Raw genomic sequence first — 21,812 nt, 5'->3', positions numbered from 1 at the left:
AGGTGCTAGCAGGGAATTCTCTGCCTGCCTTTCCCCAGTGCTCTGCAAGCTCTCCAGCACAACAGCAAATCTGGGGCTCTGTGCTTTCTTTCGTTCTGAACAAGTGTTACTGTTTTCTGCACAAAAGCGATTCTGCGAAGCAAGGTGAACACTTCTGCTTCCCAGGCACAGAGAAGGTGCTAGCAGGGAATTCTCTGCCTGCCTTTCCCCAGTGCTCTGCAAGCTCTCCAGGACAAAAGCAATTCTGGGGCTCTGTGCTTTCTTTCGTTCTGAACAAGTGTTACTGTTTTCTGCACAAAAGCGATTCTGCGAAGCAATGTGAACACTTCTGCTTCCCAGGCACAGAGAAGGTGCTAGCAGGGAATTCTCTGCCTGCCTTTCCCCAGTGCTCTGCAAGCTCTCCAGGACAACATAAAATCTGGCGCTCTGTGCTTTCTTTCGTTCTGAACCAGTGTTACTGTTTTCTGCACAAAAGCGATTCTGCGAAGCAAGGTGAACACTTCTGCTTCCCAGTTACAGAGAAGGTGCTAGCAGGGAATTCTCTGCCTGCCTTTCCCCAGTGCTCTGCAAGCTCTTCAGGACAACATAAAATCTGGGGCTCTGTGCTTGCTTTCGTTCTGAACCAGTATTACTGTTTTCTGCACAAAAGCGATTCTACGAAGCAAGGTGAACACTTCTGCTTCCCAGGCACAGAGAAGGTGCTAGCAGGGAATTCTCTGCCTGCCTTTCCCCAGTGCTCTGCAAGCTCTCCAGGACAACAGCAAATCTGGGGCTATGTGCTTTCTTTCGTTCTGAACAAGTGTTACTGTTTTCTGCACAAAAGCGATTCTACGAAGCAAGGTGAACACTTCTGCTTCCCAGGCACAGAGAAGGTGCTAGCAGGGAATTCTCTGCCTGCCTTTCCCCAGTGCTCTGCAAGCTCTCCAGGACAACATAAAATCTGGGGCTCTGTGCTTTCTTTCGTTCTGAACAAGTGTTACTGTTTTCTGCACAAAAGCGATTCTGCGAAGTAATGTGAACACGTCTGCTTCCCAGGCACAGAGAAGGTGCTAGCAGGGAATTCTCTGCCTGCCTTTCCCCAGTGCTCTGCAAGCTCTCCAGGACAACAGCAAATCTGGGGCTCTGTGCTTTCTTTCGTTTTGAACCAGTGTTACCGTTTTCTGCACAAAAGCAATTCTGCGAACCAATGTGAACAGGCACAGAGAAGGTGCTAGCAGGGAATTCTCTGCTTGCCTTTCCCCAGTGCTCTGCAAGCTCTCCAGGACAACATAAAATCTGGGGCTCTGTGCTTTCTTTCGTTCTGAACAAGTGTTACTGTTTTCTGCACAAAAGCGATTCTACGAAGCAAGGTGAACACTTCTGCTTCCCAGGCACAGAGAAGGTGCTAGCAGGGAATTCTCTGCCTGCCTTTCCCCAGTGCTCTGCAAGCTCTCCAGGACAACAGCAAATCTGGGGCTCTGTGCTTTCTTTCGTTCTGAACAAGTGTTACTGTTTTCTGCACAAAAGCGATTCTGCGAAGCAATGTGAACACTTCTGCTTCCCAGGCACAGAGAAGGTGCTAGCAGGGAATTCTCTGCCTGCCTTTCCCCAGTGCTCTGCAAGCTCTCCAGGACAACAGCAAATCTGGGGCTCTGTGCTTTCTTTCGTTCTGAACAAGTGTTACTGTTTTCTGCACAAAAGCCATTCTGCGAAGCAATGTGAACAGGCACAGAGAAGGTGCTAGCAGGGAATTCTCTGCCTGCCTTTCCCCAGTGCTCTGCAAGCTCTCCAGGACAACATAAAATCTGGGGCTCTGTGCTTTCTTTCGTTCTGAACCAGTATTACTGTTTTCTGCACAAAAGCGATTCTGCGTACCAATGTGAACAGGCACAGAGAAGGTGCTAGCAGGGAATTCTCTGCCTGCCTTTCCCCAGTGCTCTGCAAGCTCTCCAGGACAACATAAAATCTGGGGCTCTGTGCTTTCTTTCGTTCTGAACAAGTGTTACTGTTTTCTGCACAAAAGCGATTCTGCGAAGCAATGTGAACACTTCTGCTTCCCAGGCACAGAGAAGGTGCTAGCAGGGAATTCTCTGCCTGCCTTTCCCCAGTGCTCTGCAAGCTCTCCAGGACAACAGCAAATCTGGGGCTCTGTGCTTTCTTTCGTTCTGAACAAGTGTTACTGTTTTCTGCACAAAAGCGATTCTGCGAAGCAATGTGAACACTTCTGCTTCCCAGGCACAGAGAAGGTGCTAGCAGGGAATTCTCTGCCTGCCTTTCCCCAGTGCTCTGCAAGCTCTCCAGGACAACAGCAAATCTGGGGCTATGTGCTTTCTTTCGTTCTGAACAAGTGTTACTGTTTTCTGCACAAAAGCGATTCTACGAAGCAAGGTGAACACTTCTGCTTCCCAGGCACAGAGAAGGTGCTAGCAGGGAATTCTCTGCCTGCCTTTCCCCAGTGCTCTGCAAGCTCTCCAGGACAACAGCAAATCTGGGGCTCTGTGCTTTCTCTCATTCTGAACCAGTCTTACTGTTTTCTGCACAAAAGCGATTCTGCGAAGCAAGGTGAACACTTCTGCTTCCCAGGCACAGAGAAGGTGCTAGCAGGGAATTCTCTGCCTGCCTTTCCCCAGTGCTCTGCAAGCTCTCCAGGACAACATAAAATCTGGGGCTCTGTGCTTTCTTTCGTTCTGAACAAGTGTTACTGTTTTCTGCACAAAAGCGATTCTGCGAAGCAATGTGAACACTTCTGCTTCCCAGGCACAGAGAAGGTGCTAGCAGGGAATTCTCTGCCTGCCTTTCCCCAGTGCTCTGCAAGCTCTCCAGGACAACAGCAAATCTGGGGCTCTGTGCTTTCTTTCGTTCTGAACAAGTGTTACTGTTTTCTGCACAAAAGCGATTCTGCGAAGCAATGTGAACAGGCACAGAGAAGGTGCTAGCAGGGAATTCTCTGCCTGCCTTTCCCCAGTGCTCTGCAAGCTCTCCAGGACAATATAAAATCTGGCGCTCTGTGCTTTCTTTCGTTCTGAACCAGTGTTACTGTTTTCTGCACAAAAGCGATTCTGCGAAGCAATGTGAACACTTCTGCTTCCCAGGCACAGAGAAGGTGCTAGCAGGGAATTCTATGCCTGCCTTTCCCCAGTGCTCTGCAAGCTCTCCAGGACAACAGCAAATCTGGGGCTCTGTGCTTTCTTTCGTTCTGAACAAGTGTTACTGTTTTCTGCACAAAAGCGATTCTGCGAAGCAATGTGAACACTTCTGCTTCCCAGGCACAGAGAAGGTGCTAGCAGGGAATTCTCTGCCTGCCTTTCCCCAGTGCTCTGCAAGCTCTCCAGGACAACAGCAATTCTGGGGCTCTGTGCTTTCTTTCGTTCTGAACAAGTGTTACTGTTTTCTGCACAAAAGCGATTCTGCGAAGCAATGTGAACACTTCTGCTTCCCAGGCACAGAGAAGGTGCTAGCAGGGAATTCTCTGCCTGCCTTTCCCCAGTGCTCTGCAAGCTCTCCAGGACAACAGCAAATCTGGGGCTATGTGCTTTCTTTCGTTCTGAACAAGTGTTACTGTTTTCTGCACAAAAGCGATTCTACGAAGCAAGGTGAACACTTCTGCTTCCCAGGCACAGAGAAGGTGCTAGCAGGGAATTCTCTGCCTGCCTTTCCCCAGTGCTCTGCAAGCTCTCCAGGACAACATAAAATCTGGGGCTCTGTGCTTTCTTTCGTTCTGAACAAGTGTTACTGTTTTCTGCACAAAAGCGATTCTGCGAAGCAATGTGAACACTTCTGCTTCCCAGGCACAGAGAAGGTGCTAGCAGGGAATTCTCTGCCTGCCTTTCCCCAGTGCTCTGCAAGCTCTCCAGGACAACAGCAAATCTGGGGCTCTGTGCTTTCTTTCGTTCTGAACAAGTGTTACTGTTTTCTGCACAAAAGCGATTCTGCGAAGCAATGTGAACAGGCACAGAGAAGGTGCTAGCAGGGAATTCTCTGCCTGCTTTTCCCCAGTGCTCTGCAAGCTCTCCAGGACAACATAAAATCTGGCGCTCTGTGCTTTCTTTCGTTCTGAACAAGTGTTAATGTTTTCTGCACAAAAGCGATTCTGCGAAGCAATGTGAACACTTCTGCTTCCCAGGCACAGAGAAGGTGCTAGCAGGGAATTCTCTGCCTGCCTTTCCCCAGTGCTCTGCAAGCTCTCCAGGACAACAGCAAATCTGGGGCTCTGTGCTTTCTTTCGTTCTGAACCAGTGTTACTGTTTTCTGCACAAAAGCAACTCTGCGAACCAATGTGAACAGTCACAGAGAAGGTGCTAGCAGGGAATTCTCTGCCTGCCTTTCCCCAGTGCTCTGCAAGCTCTCCAGGACAACAGCAATTCTGGGGCTCTGTGCTTTCTTTCGTTCTGAACAAGTGTTACTGTTTTCTGCACAAAAGCGATTCTACGAAGCAAGGTGAACACTTCTGCTTCCCAGGCACAGAGAAGGTGCTAGCAGGGAATTCTCTGCCTGCCTTTCCCCAGTGCTCTGCAAGCTCTCCAGGACAACATAAAATCTGGGGCTCTGTGCTTTCTTTCGTTCTGAACAAGTGTTACTGTTTTCTGCACAAAAGCGATTCTGCGAAGCAATGTGAACACTTCTGCTTCCCAGGCACAGAGAAGGTGCTAGCAGGGAATTCTCTGCCTGCCTTTCCCCAGTGCTCTGCAAGCTCTCCAAGACAACAGCAAATCTGGGGCTCTGTGCTTTCTTTCGTTCTGAACCAGTGTTACTGTTTTCTGCACAAAAGCAATTCTGCGAACCAATGTGAACAGGCACAGAGAAGGTGCTAGCAGGGAATTCTCTGCCTGCCTTTCCCCAGTGCTCTGCAAGCTCTCCAGGACAACATAAAATCTGGGGCTCTGTGCTTTCTTTCGTTCTGAACAAGTGTTACTGTTTTCTGCACAAAAGCGATTCTGCGAAGCAATGTGAACACTTCTGCTTCCCAGGCACAGAGAAGGTGCTAGCAGGGAATTCTCTGCCTGCCTTTCCCCAGTGCTCTGCAAGCTCTCCAGGACAACAGCAAATCTGGGGCTCTGTGCTTTCTCTCATTCTGAACCAGTCTTACTCTTTTCTGCACAAAAGCGATTCTGCGAAACAATGGGAACACTTCTGCTTCCCAGGCACAGAGAAGGTGCTAGCAGGGAATTCTCTGCCTGCCTTTCCCCAGTGCTCTGCAAGCTCTCCAGCACAACAGCAAATCTGGGGCTCTGTGCTTTCTTTCGTTCTGAACAAGTGTTACTGTTTTCTGCACAAAAGCGATTCTGCGAAGCAAGGTGAACACTTCTGCTTCCCAGGCACAGAGAAGGTGCTAGCAGGGAATTCTCTGCCTGCCTTTCCCCAGTGCTCTGCAAGCTCTCCAGGACAAAAGCAATTCTGGGGCTCTGTGCTTTCTTTCGTTCTGAACAAGTGTTACTGTTTTCTGCACAAAAGCGATTCTGCAAAGCAATGTGAACACTTCTGCTTCCCAGGCACAGAGAAGGTGCTAGCAGGGAATTCTCTGCCTGCCTTTCCCCAGTGCTCTGCAAGCTCTCCAGGACAACATAAAATCTGGGGCTCTGTGCTTTCTTTCGTTCTGAACAAGTGTTACTGTTTTCTGCACAAAAGCGATTCTACGAAGCAAGGTGAACACTTCTGCTTCCCAGGCACAGAGAAGGTGCTAGCAGGGAATTCTCTGCCTGCCTTTCCCCAGTGCTCTGCAAGCTCTCCAGGAAAACAGCAAATCTGGGGCTCTGTGCTTTCTTTCGTTCTGAACCAGTCTTACTGTTTTCTGCACAAAAGCGATTCTGCGAAGCAATGTGAACAGGCACAGAGAAGGTGCTAGCAGGGAATTCTCTGCCTGCCTTTCCCCAGTGCTCTGCAAGCTCTCCAGGACAACATAAAATCTGGGGCTCTGTGCTTTCTTTCGTTCTGAACCAGTATTACTGTTTTCTGCACAAAAGCGATTCTGCGAAGCAATGTGAACACTTCTGCTTCCCAGGCACAGAGAAGGTGCTAGCAGGGAATTCTCTGCCTGCCTTTCCCCAGTGCTCTGCAAGCTCTCCAGGACAACAGCAAATCTGGGGCTCTGTGCTTTCTTTCGTTCTGAACAAGTTTTACTGTTTTCTGCAGAAAAGCGATTCTGCGAAGCAATGTGAACACTTCTGCTTCCCAGGCACAGAGAAGGTGCTAGCAGGGAATTCTCTGCCTGCCTTTCCCCAGTGCTCTGCAAGCTCTCCAGGACAACAGCAAATCTGGGGCTTTGTGCTCTCTCTCATTCTGAACCAGTCTTAATGTTTTCTGCACAAAAGCGATTCTGCGAAGCAATGTGAACAGGCACAGAGAAGGTGCTAGCAGGGAATTCTCTGCCTGCCTTTCCCCAGTGCTCTGCAAGCTCTCCAGGACAACATAAAATCTGGGGCTCTGTGCTTTCTTTCGTTCTGAACAAGTGTTACTGTTTTCTGCACAAAAGCGATTCTGCGAAGCAATGTGAACACTTCTGCTTCCCAGGCACAGAGAAGGTGCTAGCAGGGAATTCTCTGCCTGCCTTTCCCCAGTGCTCTGCAAGCTCTCCAGGACAACAGCAAATCTGGGGCTCTGTGCTTTCTTTCGTTCTGAACCAGTGTTACTGTTTTCTGCACAAAAGCAACTCTGCGAACCAATGTGAACAGTCACAGAGAAGGTGCTAGCAGGGAATTCTCTGCCTGCCTTTCCCCAGTGCTCTGCAAGCTCTCCAGGACAACAGCAATTCTGGGGCTCTGTGCTTTCTTTCGTTCTGAACAAGTGTTACTGTTTTCTGCACAAAAGCGATTCTACGAAGCAAGGTGAACACTTCTGCTTCCCAGGCACAGAGAAGGTGCTAGCAGGGAATTCTCTGCCTGCCTTTCCCCAGTGCTCTGCAAGCTCTCCAGGACAACAGCAAATCTGGGGCTCTGTGCTTTCTTTCGTTCTGAACCAGTGTTACTGTTTTCTGCACAAAAGCAATTCTGCGAACCAATGTGAACAGGCACAGAGAAGGTTCTAGCAGGGAATTCTCTGCCTGCCTTTCCCCAGTGCTCTGCAAGCTCTCCAGGACAACATAAAATCTGGGGCTCTGTGCTTTCTTTCGTTCTGAACAAGTGTTACTGTTTTCTGCACAAAAGCGATTCTGCGAAGCAATGTGAACACTTCTGCTTCCCAGGCACAGAGAAGGTGCTAGCAGGGAATTCTCTGCCTGCCTTTCCCCAGTGCTCTGCAAGCTCTCCAGGACAACAGCAAATCTGGGGCTCTGTGCTTTCTCTCATTCTGAACCAGTCTTACTCTTTTCTGCACAAAAGCGATTCTGCGAAACAATGGGAACACTTCTGCTTCCCAGGCACAGAGAAGGTGCTAGCAGGGAATTCTCTGCCTGCCTTTCCCCAGTGCTCTGCAAGCTCTCCAGCACAACAGCAAATCTGGGGCTCTGTGCTTTCTTTCGTTCTGAACAAGTGTTACTGTTTTCTGCACAAAAGCGATTCTGCGAAGCAAGGTGAACACTTCTGCTTCCCAGGCACAGAGAAGGTGCTAGCAGGGAATTCTCTGCCTGCCTTTCCCCAGTGCTCTGCAAGCTCTCCAGGACAACAGCAAATCTGGGGCTCTGTGCTTTCTTTCGTTCTGAACAAGTGTTACTGTTTTCTGCACAAAAGCGATTCTGCGAAGCAATGTGAACACTTCTGCTTCCCAGGCACAGAGAAGGTGCTAGCAGGGAATTCTCTGCCTGCCTTTCCCCAGTGCTCTGCAAGCTCTCCAGGACAACATAAAATCTGGGGCTCTGTGCTTTCTTTCGTTCTGAACAAGTGTTACTGTTTTCTGCACAAAAGCGATTCTACGAAGCAAGGTGAACACTTCTGCTTCCCAGGCACAGAGAAGGTGCTAGCAGGGAATTCTCTGCCTGCCTTTCCCCAGTGCTCTGCAAGCTCTCCAGGAAAACAGCAAATCTGGGGCTCTGTGCTTTCTTTCGTTCTGAACCAGTCTTACTGTTTTCTGCACAAAAGCGATTCTGCGAAGCAATGTGAACAGGCACAGAGAAGGTGCTAGCAGGGAATTCTCTGCCTGCCTTTCCCCAGTGCTCTGCAAGCTCTCCAGGACAACATAAAATCTGGGGCTCTGTGCTTTCTTTCGTTCTGAACCAGTATTACTGTTTTCTGCACAAAAGCGATTCTGCGAAGCAATGTGAACACTTCTGCTTCCCAGGCACAGAGAAGGTGCTAGCAGGGAATTCTCTGCCTGCCTTTCCCCAGTGCTCTGCAAGCTCTCCAGGACAACAGCAAATCTGGGGCTCTGTGCTTTCTTTCGTTCTGAACAAGTTTTACTGTTTTCTGCAGAAAAGCGATTCTGCGAAGCAATGTGAACACTTCTGCTTCCCAGGCACAGAGAAGGTGCTAGCAGGGAATTCTCTGCCTGCCTTTCCCCAGTGCTCTGCAAGCTCTCCAGGACAACAGCAAATCTGGGGCTTTGTGCTCTCTCTCATTCTGAACCAGTCTTAATGTTTTCTGCACAAAAGCGATTCTGCGAAGCAATGTGAACAGGCACAGAGAAGGTGCTAGCAGGGAATTCTCTGCCTGCCTTTCCCCAGTGCTCTGCAAGCTCTCCAGGACAACATAAAATCTGGGGCTCTGTGCTTTCTTTCGTTCTGAACAAGTGTTACTGTTTTCTGCACAAAAGCGATTCTGCGAAGCAATGTGAACACTTCTGCTTCCCAGGCACAGAGAAGGTGCTAGCAGGGAATTCTCTGCCTGCCTTTCCCCAGTGCTCTGCAAGCTCTCCAGGACAACAGCAATTCTGGGGCTCTGTGCTTTCTTTCGTTCTGAACCAGTGTTACTGTTTTCTGCACAAAAGCAATTCTGCGAACCAATGTGAACAGGCACAGAGAAGGTGCTAGCAGGGAATTCTCTGCCTGCCTTTCCCCAGTGCTCTGCAAGCTCTCCAGGACAACATAAAATCTGGCGCTCTGTGCTTTCTTTCGTTCTGAACCAGTGTTACTGTTTTCTGCAGAAAAGCGATTCTGCGAAGCAAGGTGAACACTTCTGCTTCCCAGTTACAGAGAAGGTGCTAGCAGGGAATTCTCTGCCTGCCTTTCCCCAGTGCTCTGCAAGCTCTTCAGGACAACATAAAATCTGGGGCTCTGTGCTTGCTTTCGTTCTGAACCAGTATTACTGTTTTCTGCACAAAAGCGATTCTACGAAGCAAGGTGAACACTTCTGCTTCCCAGGCACAGAGAAGGTGCTAGCAGGGAATTCTCTGCCTGCCTTTCCCCAGTGCTCTGCAAGCTCTCCAGGACAACAGCAAATCTGGGGCTCTGTGCTTTCTTTCGTTCTGAACAAGTGTTACTGTTTTCTGCACAAAAGCGATTCTGCGAAGTAATGTGAACACGTCTGCTTCCCAGGCACAGAGAAGGTGCTAGCAGGGAATTCTCTGCCTGCCTTTCCCCAGTGCTCTGCAAGCTCTCCAGGACAACAGCAAATCTGGGGCTCTGTGCTTTCTTTCGTTTTGAACCAGTGTTACCGTTTTCTGCACAAAAGCAATTCTGCGAACCAATGTGAACAGGCACAGAGAAGGTGCTAGCAGGGAATTCTCTGCCTGCCTTTCCCCAGTGCTCTGCAAGCTCTCCAGGACAACATAAAATCTGGGGCTCTGTGCTTTCTTTCGTTCTGAACAAGTGTTACTGTTTTCTGCACAAAAGCGATTCTACGAAGCAATGTGAACACTTCTGCTTCCCAGGCACAGAGAAGGTGCTAGCAGGGAATTCTCTGCCTGCCTTTCCCCAGTGCTCTGCAAGCTCTCCAGGACAACATAAAATCTGGCGCTCTGTGCTTTCTTTCGTTCTGAACAAGTGTTACTGTTTTCTGCACAAAAGCGATTCTGCGAAGCAATGTGAACACTTCTGCTTCCCAGGCACAGAGAAGGTGCTAGCAGGGAATTCTCTGCCTGCCTTTCCCCAGTGCTCTGCAAGCTCTCCAGGACAACAGCAAATCTGGGGCTCTGTGCTTTCTTTCGTTCTGAACTAGTATTACTGTTTTCTGCACAAAAGCGATTCTGCGAAGCAATGTGAACAGGCACAGAGAAGGTGCTAGCAGGGAATTCTCTGCCTGCCTTTCCCCAGTGCTCTGCAAGCTCTCCAGGACAATATAAAATCTGGCGCTCTGTGCTTACTTTCGTTCTGAACAAGTGTTACTGTTTCCTGCACAAAAGCGATTCTGCGAAGCAATGTGAACACTTCTGCTTCCCAGGCACAGAGAAGGTGCTAGCAGGGAATTCTCTGCCTGCCTTTCCCCAGTGCTCTGCAAGCTCTCCAGGACAACAGCAAATCTGGGGCTCTGTGCTTTCTTTCGTTCTGAACAAGTGTTACTGTTTTCTGCACAAAAGCCATTCTGCGAAGCAATGTGAACAGGCACAGAGAAGGTGCTAGCAGGGAATTCTCTGCCTGCCTTTCCCCAGTGCTCTGCAAGCTCTCCAGGACAACATAAAATCTGGGGCTCTGTGCTTTCTTTCGTTCTGAACCAGTATTACTGTTTTCTGCACAAAAGCGATTCTGCGTACCAATGTGAACAGGCACAGAGAAGGTGCTAGCAGGGAATTCTCTGCCTGCCTTTCCCCAGTGCTCTGCAAGCTCTCCAGGACAACATAAAATCTGGCGCTCTGTGCTTTCTTTCGTTCTGAACAAGTGTTACTGTTTTCTGCACAAAAGCGATTCTGCGAAGCAATGTGAACACTTCTGCTTCCCAGGCACAGAGAAGGTGCTAGCAGGGAATTCTCTGCCTGCCTTTCCCCAGTGCTCTGCAAGCTCTCCAGGACAACAGCAAATCTGGGGCTCTGTGCTTTCTTTCGTTCTGAACAAGTGTTACTGTTTTCTGCACAAAAGCGATTCTGCGAAGCAATGTGAACACTTCTGCTTCCCAGGCACAGAGAAGGTGCTAGCAGGGAATTCTCTGCCTGCCTTTCCCCAGTGCTCTGCAAGCTCTCCAGGACAACAGCAAATCTGGGGCTATGTGCTTTCTTTCGTTCTGAACAAGTGTTACTGTTTTCTGCACAAAAGCGATTCTACGAAGCAAGGTGAACACTTCTGCTTCCCAGGCACAGAGAAGGTGCTAGCAGGGAATTCTCTGCCTGCCTTTCCCCAGTGCTCTGCAAGCTCTCCAGGACAACATAAAATCTGGGGCTCTGTGCTTTCTTTCGTTCTGAACAAGTGTTACTGTTTTCTGCACAAAAGCGATTCTGCGAAGCAATGTGAACACTTCTGCTTCCCAGGCACAGAGAAGGTGCTAGCAGGGAATTCTCTGCCTGCCTTTCCCCAGTGCTCTGCAAGCTCTCCAGGACAACAGCAAATCTGGGGCTCTGTGCTTTCTTTCGTTCTGAACTAGTATTACTGTTTTCTGCACAAAAGCGATTCTGCGAAGCAATGTGAACAGGCACAGAGAAGGTGCTAGCAGGGAATTCTCTGCCTGCTTTTCCCCAGTGCTCTGCAAGCTCTCCAGGACAACATAAAATCTGGCGCTCTGTGCTTGCTTTCGTTCTGAACAAGTGTTAATGTTTTCTGCACAAAAGCGATTCTGCGAAGCAATGTGAACACTTCTGCTTCCCAGGCACAGAGAAGGTGCTAGCAGGGAATTCTCTGCCTGCCTTTCCCCAGTGCTCTGCAAGCTCTCCAGGACAACAGCAAATCTGGGGCTCTGTGCTTTCTTTCGTTCTGAACCAGTGTTACTGTTTTCTGCACAAATGCAACTCTGCGAACCAATGTGAACAGTCACAGAGAAGGTGCTAGCAGGGAATTCTCTGCCTGCCTTTCCCCAGTGCTCTGCAAGCTCTCCAGGACAACAGCAAATCTGGGGCTCTGTGCTTTCTTTCGTTCTGAACAAGTGTTACTGTTTTCTGCACAAAAGCAATTCTACGAAGCAAGGTGAACACTTCTGCTTCCCAGGCACAGAGAAGGTGCTAGCAGGGAATTCTCTGCCTGCCTTTCCCCAGTGCTCTGCAAGCTCTCCAGGACAACATAAAATCTGGGGCTCTGTGCTTTCTTTCGTTCTGAACAAGTGTTACTGTTTTCTGCACAAAAGCGATTCTGCGAAGCAATGTGAACACTTCTGCTTCCCAGGCACAGAGAAGGTGCTAGCAGGGAATTCTCTGCCTGCCTTTCCCCAGTGCTCTGCAAGCTCTCCAGGACAACAGCAAATCTGGGGCTATGTGCTTTCTTTCGTTCTGAACCAGTGTTACTGTTTTCTGCACAAAAGCAATTCTGCGAACCAATGTGAACAGGCACAGAGAAGGTGCTAGCAGGGAATTCTCTGCCTGCCTTTCCCCAGTGCTCTGCAAGCTCTCCAGGACAACATAAAATCTGGGGCTCTGTGCTTTCTTTCGTTCTGAACAAGTGTTACTGTTTTCTGCACAAAAGCGATTCTGCGAAGCAATGTGAACACTTCTGCTTCCCAGGCACAGAGAAGGTGCTAGCAGGGAATTCTCTGCCTGCCTTTCCCCAGTGCTCTGCAAGCTCTCCAGGACAACAGCAAATCTGGGGCTCTGTGCTTTCTCTCATTCTGAACCAGTCTTACTCTTTTCTGCACAAAAGCGATTCTGCGAAACAATGGGAACACTTCTGCTTCCCAGGCACAGAGAAGGTGCTAGCAGGGAATTCTCTGCCTGCCTTTCCCCAGTGCTCTGCAAGCTCTCCAGGACAACAGCAAATCTGGGGCTCTGTGCTTTCTTTCGTTCTGAACCAGTCTTACTGTTTTCTGCACAAAAGCGATTCTACGAAGCAAGGTGAACACTTCTGCTTCCCAGGGACAGAGAAGGTGCTAGCAGGGAATTCTCTGCCTGCCTTTCCCCAGTGCTCTGCAAGCTCTCCAGGAAAACAGCAAATCTGGGGCTCTGTGCTTTCTTTCGTTCTGAACAAGTGTTACTGTTTTCTGCACAAAAGCGATTCTGCGAAGCAATGTCAACAGGCACAGAGAAGGTGCTAGCAGGGAATTCTCTGCCTGCCTTTCCCCAGTGCTCTGCAAGCTCTCCAGGACAACAGCAATTCTGGGGCTCTGTGCTTTCTTTCGTTCTGAACAAGTGTTACTGTTTTCTGCACAAAAGCGATTCTGCGAAGCAATGTGAACACTTCTGCTTCCCAGGCACAGAGAAGGTGCTAGCAGGGAATTCTCTGCCTGCCTTTCCCCAGTGCTCTGCAAGCTCTCCAGGACAACATAAAATCTGGGGCTCTGTGCTTTCTTTCGTTCTGAACAAGTGTTACTGTTTTCTGCACAAAAGCGATTCTGCGAAGCAATGTGAACACTTCTGCTTCCCAGGCACAGAGAAGGTGCTAGCAGGGAATTCTCTGCCTGCCTTTCCCCAGTGCTCTGCAAGCTCTCCAGGACAATATAAAATCTGGCGCTCTGTGCTTTCTTTCGTTCTGAACAAGTGTTACTGTTTTCTGCACAAAAGCGATTCTGCGAAGCAATGTGAACACTTCTGCTTCCCAGGCACAGAGAAGGTGCTAGCAGGGAATTCTCTGCCTGCCTTTCCCCAGTGCTCTGCAAGCTCTCCAGGACAACAGCAAATCTGGGGCTCTGTGCTTTCTTTCGTTCTGAACCAGTGTTACTGTTTTCTGCACAAAAGCAATTCTGCGAACCAAAGTGAACAGGCACAGAGAAGGTGCTAGCAGGGAATTCTCTGCCTGCCTTTCCCCAGTGCTCTGCAAGCTCTCCAGGACAACATAAAATCTGGGGCTCTGTGCTTTCTTTCGTTCTGAACCAGTATTACTGTTTTCTGCACAAAAGCGATTCTGCGAAGCAAGGTGAACACTTCTGCTTCCCAGTTACAGAGAAGGTGCTAGCAGGGAATTCTCTGCCTGCCTTTCCCCAGTGCTCTGCAAGCTCTTCAGGACAACATAAAATCTGGGGCTCTGTGCTTGCTTTCGTTCTGAACCAGTATTACTGTTTTCTGCACAAAAGCGATTCTGCGAAGCAATGTGAACACTTCTGCTTCCCAGGCACAGAGAAGGTGCTAGCAGGGAATTCTCTGCCTGCCTTTCCCCAGTGCTCTGCAAGCTCTCCAGGACAACAGCAAATCTGGGGCTATGTGCTTTCTTTCGTTCTGAACAAGTGTTACTGTTTTCTGCACAAAAGCGATTCTACGAAGCAAGGTGAACACTTCTGCTTCCCAGGCACAGAGAAGGTGCTAGCAGGGAATTCTCTGCCTGCCTTTCCCCAGTGCTCTGCAAGCTCTCCAGGACAACAGCAAATCTGGGGCTCTGTGCTTTCTTTCGTTTTGAACCAGTGTTACCGTTTTCTGCACAAAAGCGATTCTGCGAACCAATGTGAACAGGCACAGAGAAGGTGCTAGCAGGGAATTCTCTGCCTGGCTTTCCCCAGTGCTCTGCAAGCTCTCCAGGACAACATAAAATCTGGGGCTCTGTGCTTTCTTTCGTTCTGAACAAGTGTTACTGTTTTCTGCACAAAAGCGATTCTACGAAGCAATGTGAACACTTCTGCTTCACAGGCACAGAGAAGGTGCTAGCAGGGAATTCTCTGCCTGCCTTTCCCCAGTGCTCTGCAAGCTCTCCAGGACAACATAAAATCTGGGGCTCTGTGCTTTCTTTCGTTCTGAACAAGTGTTACTGTTTTCTGCACAAAAGCGATTCTCCGAAGCAATGTGAACACTTCTGCTTCACAGGCACAGAGAAGGTGCTAGCAGGGAATTCTCTGCCTGCCTTTCCCCAGTGCTCTGCAAGCTCTCCAGGACAACAGCAAATCTGGGGCTCTGTGCTTTCTTTCGTTCTGAACTAGTATTACTGTTTTCTGCACAAAAGCGATTCTGCGAAGCAATGTGAACACTTCTGCTTCCCAGGCACAGAGAAGGTGCTAGCAGGGAATTCTCTGCCTGCCTTTCCCCAGTGCTCTGCAAGCTCTCCAGGACAACAGCAAATCTGGGGCTCTGTGCTTTCTTTCGTTCTGAACAAGTGTTACTGTTTTCTGCACAAAAGCCATTCTGCGAAGCAATGTGAACAGGCACAGAGAAGGTGCTAGCAGGGAATTCTCTGCCTGCCTTTCCCCAGTGCTCTGCAAGCTCTCCAGGACAACATAAAATCTGGGGCTCTGTGCTTTCTTTCGTTCTGAGCCAGTATTACTGTTTTCTGCACAAAAGCGATTCTGCGTACCAATGTGAACAGGCACAGAGAAGGTGCTAGCAGGGAATTCTCTGCCTGCCTTTCCCCAGTGCTCTGCAAGCTCTCCAGGACAACAGCAAATCTGGGGCTATGTGCTTTCTTTCGTTCTGAACAAGTGTTACTGTTTTCTGCACAAAAGCGATTCTACGAAGCAAGGTGAACACTTCTGCTTCCCAGGCACAGAGAAGGTGCTAGCAGGGAATTCTCTGCCTGCCTTTCCCCAGTGCTCTGCAAGCTCTCCAGGACAACATAAAATCTGGGGCTCTGTGCTTTCTTTCGTTCTGAACAAGTGTTACTGTTTTCTGCACAAAAGCGATTCTGCGAAGTAATGTGAACACGTCTTCTTCCCAGGCACAGAGAAGGTGCTAGCAGGGAATTCTCTGCCTGCCTTTCCCCAGTGCTCTGCAAGCTCTCCAGGACAACAGCAAATCTGGGGCTCTGTGCTTTCTTTCGTTCTGAACAAGTGTTACTGTTTTCTGCACAAAAGCGATTCTGCGAAGCAATGTGAACACTTCTGCTTCCCAGGCACAGAGAAGGTGCTAGCAGGGAATTCTCTGCCTGCCTTTCCCCAGTGCTCTGCAAGCTCTCCAGGACAACAGCAAATCTGGGGCTCTGTGCTTTCTTTCGTTCTGAACCAGTGTTACTGTTTTCTGCACAAATGCAACTCTGCGAACCAATGTGAACAGTCACAGAGAAGGTGCTAGCAGGGAATTCTCTGCCTGCCTTTCCCCAGTGCTCTGCAAGCTCTCCAGGACAACAGCAAATCTGGGGCTCTGTGCTTTCTTTCGTTCTGAACAAGTGTTACTGTTTTCTGCACAAAAGCGATTCTACGAAGCAAGGTGAACACTTCTGCTTCCCAGGCACAGAGAAGGTGCTAGCAGGGAATTCTCTGCCTGCCTTTCCCCAGTGCTCTGCAAGCTCTCCAGGACAACAGCAAATCTGGGGCTCTGTGCTTTCTTTCGTTCTGAACAAGTGTTACTGTTTTCTGCACAAAAGCGATTCTGCGAAGCAATGTGAACACTTCTGCTTCCCAGGCACAGAGAAGGTGCTAGCAGGGAATTCTCTGCCTGCCTTTCCCCAGTGCTCTGCAAGCTCTCCAGGACAACAGCAAATCTGGGGCTATGTGCTTTCTTTCGTTCTGAACCAGTGTTACTGTTTTCTGCACAAAAGCAATTCTGCGAACCAATGTGAACAGGCACAGAGAAGGTGCTAGCAGGGAATTCTCTGCCTGCCTTTCCCCAGTGCTCTGCAAGCTCTCCAGGACAACATAAAATCTGGGGCTCTGTGCTTTCTTTCGTTCTGAACAAGTGTTACTGTTTTCTGCACAAAAGCGATTCTGCGAAGCAATGTGAACACTTCTGCTTCCCAGGCACAGAGAAGGTGCTAGCAGGGAATTCTCTGCCTGCCTTTCCCCAGTGCTCTGCAAGCTCTCCAGGACAACAGCAAATCTGGGGCTCTGTGCTTTCTCTCATTCTGAACCAGTCTTACTCTTTTCTGCACAAAAGCGATTCTGCGAAACAATGGGAACACTTCTGCTTCCCAGGCACAGAGAAGGTGCTAGCAGGGAATTCTCTGCCTGCCTTTCCCCAGTGCTCTGCAAGCTCTCCAGGACAACAGCAAATCTGGGGCTCTGTGCTTTCTTTCGTTCTGAACCAGTCTTACTGTTTTCTGCACAAAAGCGATTCTACGAAGCAAGGTGAACACTTCTGCTTCCCAGGCACAGAGAAGGTGCTAGCAGGGAATTCTCTGCCTGCCTTTCCCCAGTGCTCTGCAAGCTCTCCAGGAAAACAGCAAATCTGGGGCTCTGTGCTTTCTTTCGTTCTGAACCAGTCTTACTGTTTTCTGCACAAAAGCGATTCTGCGAAGCAATGTCAACAGGCACAGAGAAGGTGCTAGCAGGGAATTCTCTGCCTGCCTTTCCCCAGTGCTCTGCAAGCTCTCCAGGACAACAGCAAATCTGGGGCTCTGTGCTTTCTTTCGTTCTGAACAAGTGTTACTGTTTTCTGCACAAAAGCGATTCTGCGAAGCAATGTGAACACTTCTGCTTCCCAGGCACAGAGAAGGTGCTAGCAGGGAATTCTCTGCCTGCCTTTCCCCAGTGCTCTGCAAGCTCTCCAGGACAACATAAAATCTGGGGCTCTGTGCTTTCTTTCGTTCTGAACAAGTGTTACTGTTTTCTGCACAAAAGCGATTCTGCGAAGCAATGTGAACACTTCTGCTTCCCAGGCACAGAGAAGGTGCTAGCAGGGAATTCTCTGCCTGCCTTTCCCCAGTGCTCTGCAAGCTCTCCAGGACAATATAAAATCTGGCGCTCTGTGCTTTCTTTCGTTCTGAACAAGTGTTACTGTTTTCTGCACAAAAGCGATTCTGCGAAGCAATGTGAACACTTCTGCTTCCCAGGCACAGAGAAGGTGCTAGCAGGGAATTCTCTGCCTGCCTTTCCCCAGTGCTCTGCAAGCTCTCCAGGACAACATAAAATCTGGGGCTCTGTGCTTTCTTTCGTTCTGAACCAGTGTTACTGTTTTCTGCACAAAAGCAATTCTGCGAACCAATGTGAACAGGCACAGAGAAGGTGCTAGCAGGGAATTCTCTGCCTGCCTTTCCCCAGTGCTCTGCAAGCTCTCCAGGACAACATAAAATCTGGGGTTCTGTGCTTTCTTTCGTTCTGAACCAGTGTTACTGTTTTCTGCACAAAAGCGATTCTGCGAAGCAAGGTGAACACTTCTGCTTCCCAGTTACAGAGAAGGTGCTAGCAGGGAATTCTCTGCCTGCCTTTCCCCAGTGCTCTGCAAGCTCTTCAGGACAACATAAAATCTGGGGCTCTGTGCTTGCTTTCGTTCTGAACCAGTATTACTGTTTTCTGCACAAAAGCGATTCTGCGAAGCAATGTGAACACTTCTGCTTCCCAGGCACAGAGAAGGTGCTAGCAGGGAATTCTCTGCCTGCCTTTCCCCAGTGCTCTGCAAGCTCTCCAGGACAACAGCAAATCTGGGGCTATGTGCTTTCTTTCGTTCTGAACAAGTGTTACTGTTTTCTGCACAAAAGCGATTCTACGAAGCAAGGTGAACACTTCTGCTTCCCAGGCACAGAGAAGGTGCTAGCAGGGAATTCTCTGCCTGCCTTTCCCCAGTGCTCTGCAAGCTCTCCAGGACAACAGCAAATCTGGGGCTCTGTGCTTTCTTTCGTTTTGAACCAGTGTTACCGTTTTCTGCACAAAAGCGATTCTGCGAACCAATGTGAACAGGCACAGAGAAGGTGCTAGCAGGGAATTCTCTGCCTGGCTTTCCCCAGTGCTCTGCAAGCTCTCCAGGACAACATAAAATCTGGGGCTCTGTGCTTTCTTTCGTTCTGAACAAGTGTTACTGTTTTCTGCACAAAAGCGATTCTACGAAGCAATGTGAACACTTCTGCTTCACAGGCACAGAGAAGGTGCTAGCAGGGAATTCTCTGCCTGCCTTTCCCCAGTGCTCTGCAAGCTCTCCAGGACAACATAAAATCTGGGGCTCTGTGCTTTCTTTCGTTCTGAACAAGTGTTACTGTTTTCTGCACAAAAGCGATTCTCCGAAGCAATGTGAACACTTCTGCTTCCCAGGCACAGAGAAGGTGCTAGCAGGGAATTCTATGCCTGCCTTTCCCCAGTGCTCTGCAAGCTCTCCAGGACAACAGCAAATCTGGGGCTCTGTGCTTTCTTTCGTTCTGAACTAGTATTTCTGTTTTCTGCACAAAAGCGATTCTGCGAAGCAAGGTGAACACTTCTGCTTCCCAGGCACAGAGAAGGTGCTAGCAGGGAATTCTCTGCCTGCCTTTCCCCAGTGCTCTGCAAGCTCTCCAGGACAACAGCAAATCTGGGGCTCTGTGCTTTCTTTCGTTCTGAACAAGTGTTACTGTTTTCTGCACAAAAGCCATTCTGCGAAGCAATGTGAACAGGCACAGAGAAGGTGCTAGCAGGGAATTCTCTGCCTGCCTTTCCCCAGTGCTCTGCAAGCTCTCCAGGACAACAGCAAATCTGGGGCTCTGTGCTTTCTTTCGTTCTGAACAAGTGTTACTGTTTCCTGCACAAAAGCCATTCTGCGAAGCAATGTGAACAGGCACAGAGAAGGTGCTAGCAGGGAATTCTCTGCCTGCCTTTCCCCAGTGCTCTGCAAGCTCTCCAGGACAACAGCAAATCTGGGGCTCTGTGCTTTCTTTCGTTCTGAACAAGTGTTACTGTTTTCTGCACAAAAGCGATTCTGCGTACCAATGTGAACAGGCACAGAGAAGGTGCTAGCAGGGAATTCTCTGCCTGCCTTTCCCCAGTGCTCTGCAAGCTCTCCAGGACAACATAAAATCTGGCGCTCTGTGCTTTCTTTCGTTCTGAACAAGTGTTACTGTTTTCTGCACAAAAGCGATTCTGCGAAGTAATGTGAACACGTCTGCTTCCCAGGCACAGAGAAGGTGCTAGCAGGGAATTCTCTGCCTGCCTTTCCCCAGTGCTCTGCAAGCTCTCCAGGACAACAGCAAATCTGGGGCTCTGTGCTTTCTTTCGTTCTGAACAAGTGTTACTGTTTTCTGCACAAAAGCGATTCTCCGAAGCAATGTGAACACTTCTGCTTCACAGGCACAGAGAAGGTGCTAGCAGGGAATTCTCTGCCTGCCTTTCCCCAGTGCTCTGCAAGCTCTCCAGGACAACAGCAAATCTGGGGCTCTGTGCTTTCTTTCGTTCTGAACTAGTATTACTGTTTTCTGCACAAAAGCGATTCTGCGAAGCAAGGTGAACACTTCTGCTTCCCAGGCACAGAGAAGGTGCTAGCAGGGAATTCTCTGCCTGCCTTTCCCCAGTGCTCTGCAAGCTCTCCAGGACAACAGCAAATCTGGGGCTCTGTGCTTTCTTTCGTTCTGAACAAGTGTTACTGTTTTCTGCACAAAAGCCATTCTGCGAAGCAATGTGAACAGGCACAGAGAAGGTGCTAGCAGGGAATTCTCTGCCTGCCTTTCCCCAGTGCTCTGCAAGCTCTCCAGGACAACATAAAATCTGGGGCTCTGTGCTTTCTTTCGTTCTGAGCCAGTATTACTGTTTTCTGCACAAAAGCGATTCTGCGTACCAATGTGAACAGGCACAGAGAAGGTGCTAGCAGGGAATTCTCTGCCTGCCTTTCCCCAGTGCTCTGCAAGCTCTCCAGGACAACATAAAATCTGGCGCTCTGTGCTTTCTTTCGTTCTGAGCCAGTATTACTGTTTTCTGCACAAAAGCGATTCTGCGAAGCAAGGTGAACACTTCTGCTTCCCAGGCACAGAGAAGGTGCTAGCAGGGAATTCTCTGCCTGCCTTTCCCCAGTGCTCTGCAAGCTCTCCAGGACAACAGCAAATCTGGGGCTATGTGCTTTCTTTCGTTCTGAACAAGTGTTACTGTTTTCTGCACAAAAGCGATTCTACGAAGCAAGGTGAACACTTCTGCTTCCCAGGCACAGAGAAGGTGCTAGCAGGGAATTCTCTGCCTGCCTTTCCCCAGTGCTCTGCAAGCTCTCCAGGACAACATAAAATCTGGGGCTCTGTGCTTTCTTTCGTTCTGAACAAGTGTTACTGTTTTCTGCACAAAAGCGATTCTGCGAAGTAATGTGAACACGTCTGCTTCCCAGGCACAGAGAAGGTGCTAGCAGGGAATTCTCTGCCTGCCTTTCCCCAGTGCTCTGCAAGCTCTCCAGGACAACAGCAAATCTGGGGCTCTGTGCTTTCTTTCGTTTTGAACCAGTGTTACCGTTTTCTGCACAAAAGCAATTCTGCGAACCAATGTGAACAGGCACAGAGAAGGTGCTAGCAGGGAATTCTCTGCCTGCCTTTCCCCAGTGCTCTGCAAGCTCTCCAGGACAACATAAAATCTGGGGCTCTGTGCTTTCTTTCGTTCTGAACAAGTGTTACTGTTTTCTGCACAAAAGCGATTCTGCGAAGCAATGTGAACACTTCTGCTTCCCAGGCACAGAGAAGGTGCTAGCAGGGAATTCTCTGCCTGCCTTTCCCCAGTGCTCTGCAAGCTCTCCAGGACAACAGCAAATCTGGGGCTCTGTGCTTTCTTTCGTTCTGAACTAGTATTACTGTTTTCTGCACAAAAGCGATTCTGCGAAGCAATGTGAACAGGCACAGAGAAGGTGCTAGCAGGGAATTCTCTGCCTGCCTTTCCCCAGTGCTCTGCAAGCTCTCCAGGACAATATAAAATCTGGCGCTCTGTGCTTACTTTCGTTCTGAACAAGTGTTACTGTTTCCTGCACAAAAGCGATTCTGCGAAGCAATGTGAACACTTCTGCTTCCCAGGCACAGAGAAGGTGCTAGCAGGGAATTCTCTGCCTGCCTTTCCCCAGTGCTCTGCAAGCTCTCCAGGACAACAGCAAATCTGGGGCTCTGTGCTTTCTTTCGTTCTGAACAAGTGTTACTGTTTTCTGCACAAAAGCCATTCTGCGAAGCAATGTGAACAGGCACAGAGAAGGTGCTAGCAGGGAATTCTCTGCCTGCCTTTCCCCAGTGCTCTGCAAGCTCTCCAGGACAACAGCAAATCTGGGGCTCTGTGCTTTCTTTCGTTCTGAACCAGTATTACTGTTTTCTGCACAAAAGCGATTCTGCGTACCAATGTGAACAGGCACAGAGAAGGTGCTAGCAGGGAATTCTCTGCCTGCCTTTCCCCAGTGCTCTGCAAGCTCTCCAGGAC

The sequence above is a fragment of the Strix uralensis genome, chromosome 30 (genome assembly GCF_047716275.1).
Source record: "Strix uralensis isolate ZFMK-TIS-50842 chromosome 30, bStrUra1, whole genome shotgun sequence".
NCBI classification, from domain to species: domain Eukaryota; kingdom Metazoa; phylum Chordata; class Aves; order Strigiformes; family Strigidae; genus Strix; species Strix uralensis.
The sequence above is the reverse complement of the archived record's forward strand: the minus strand, read 5'-3'. Positions refer to the sequence as shown.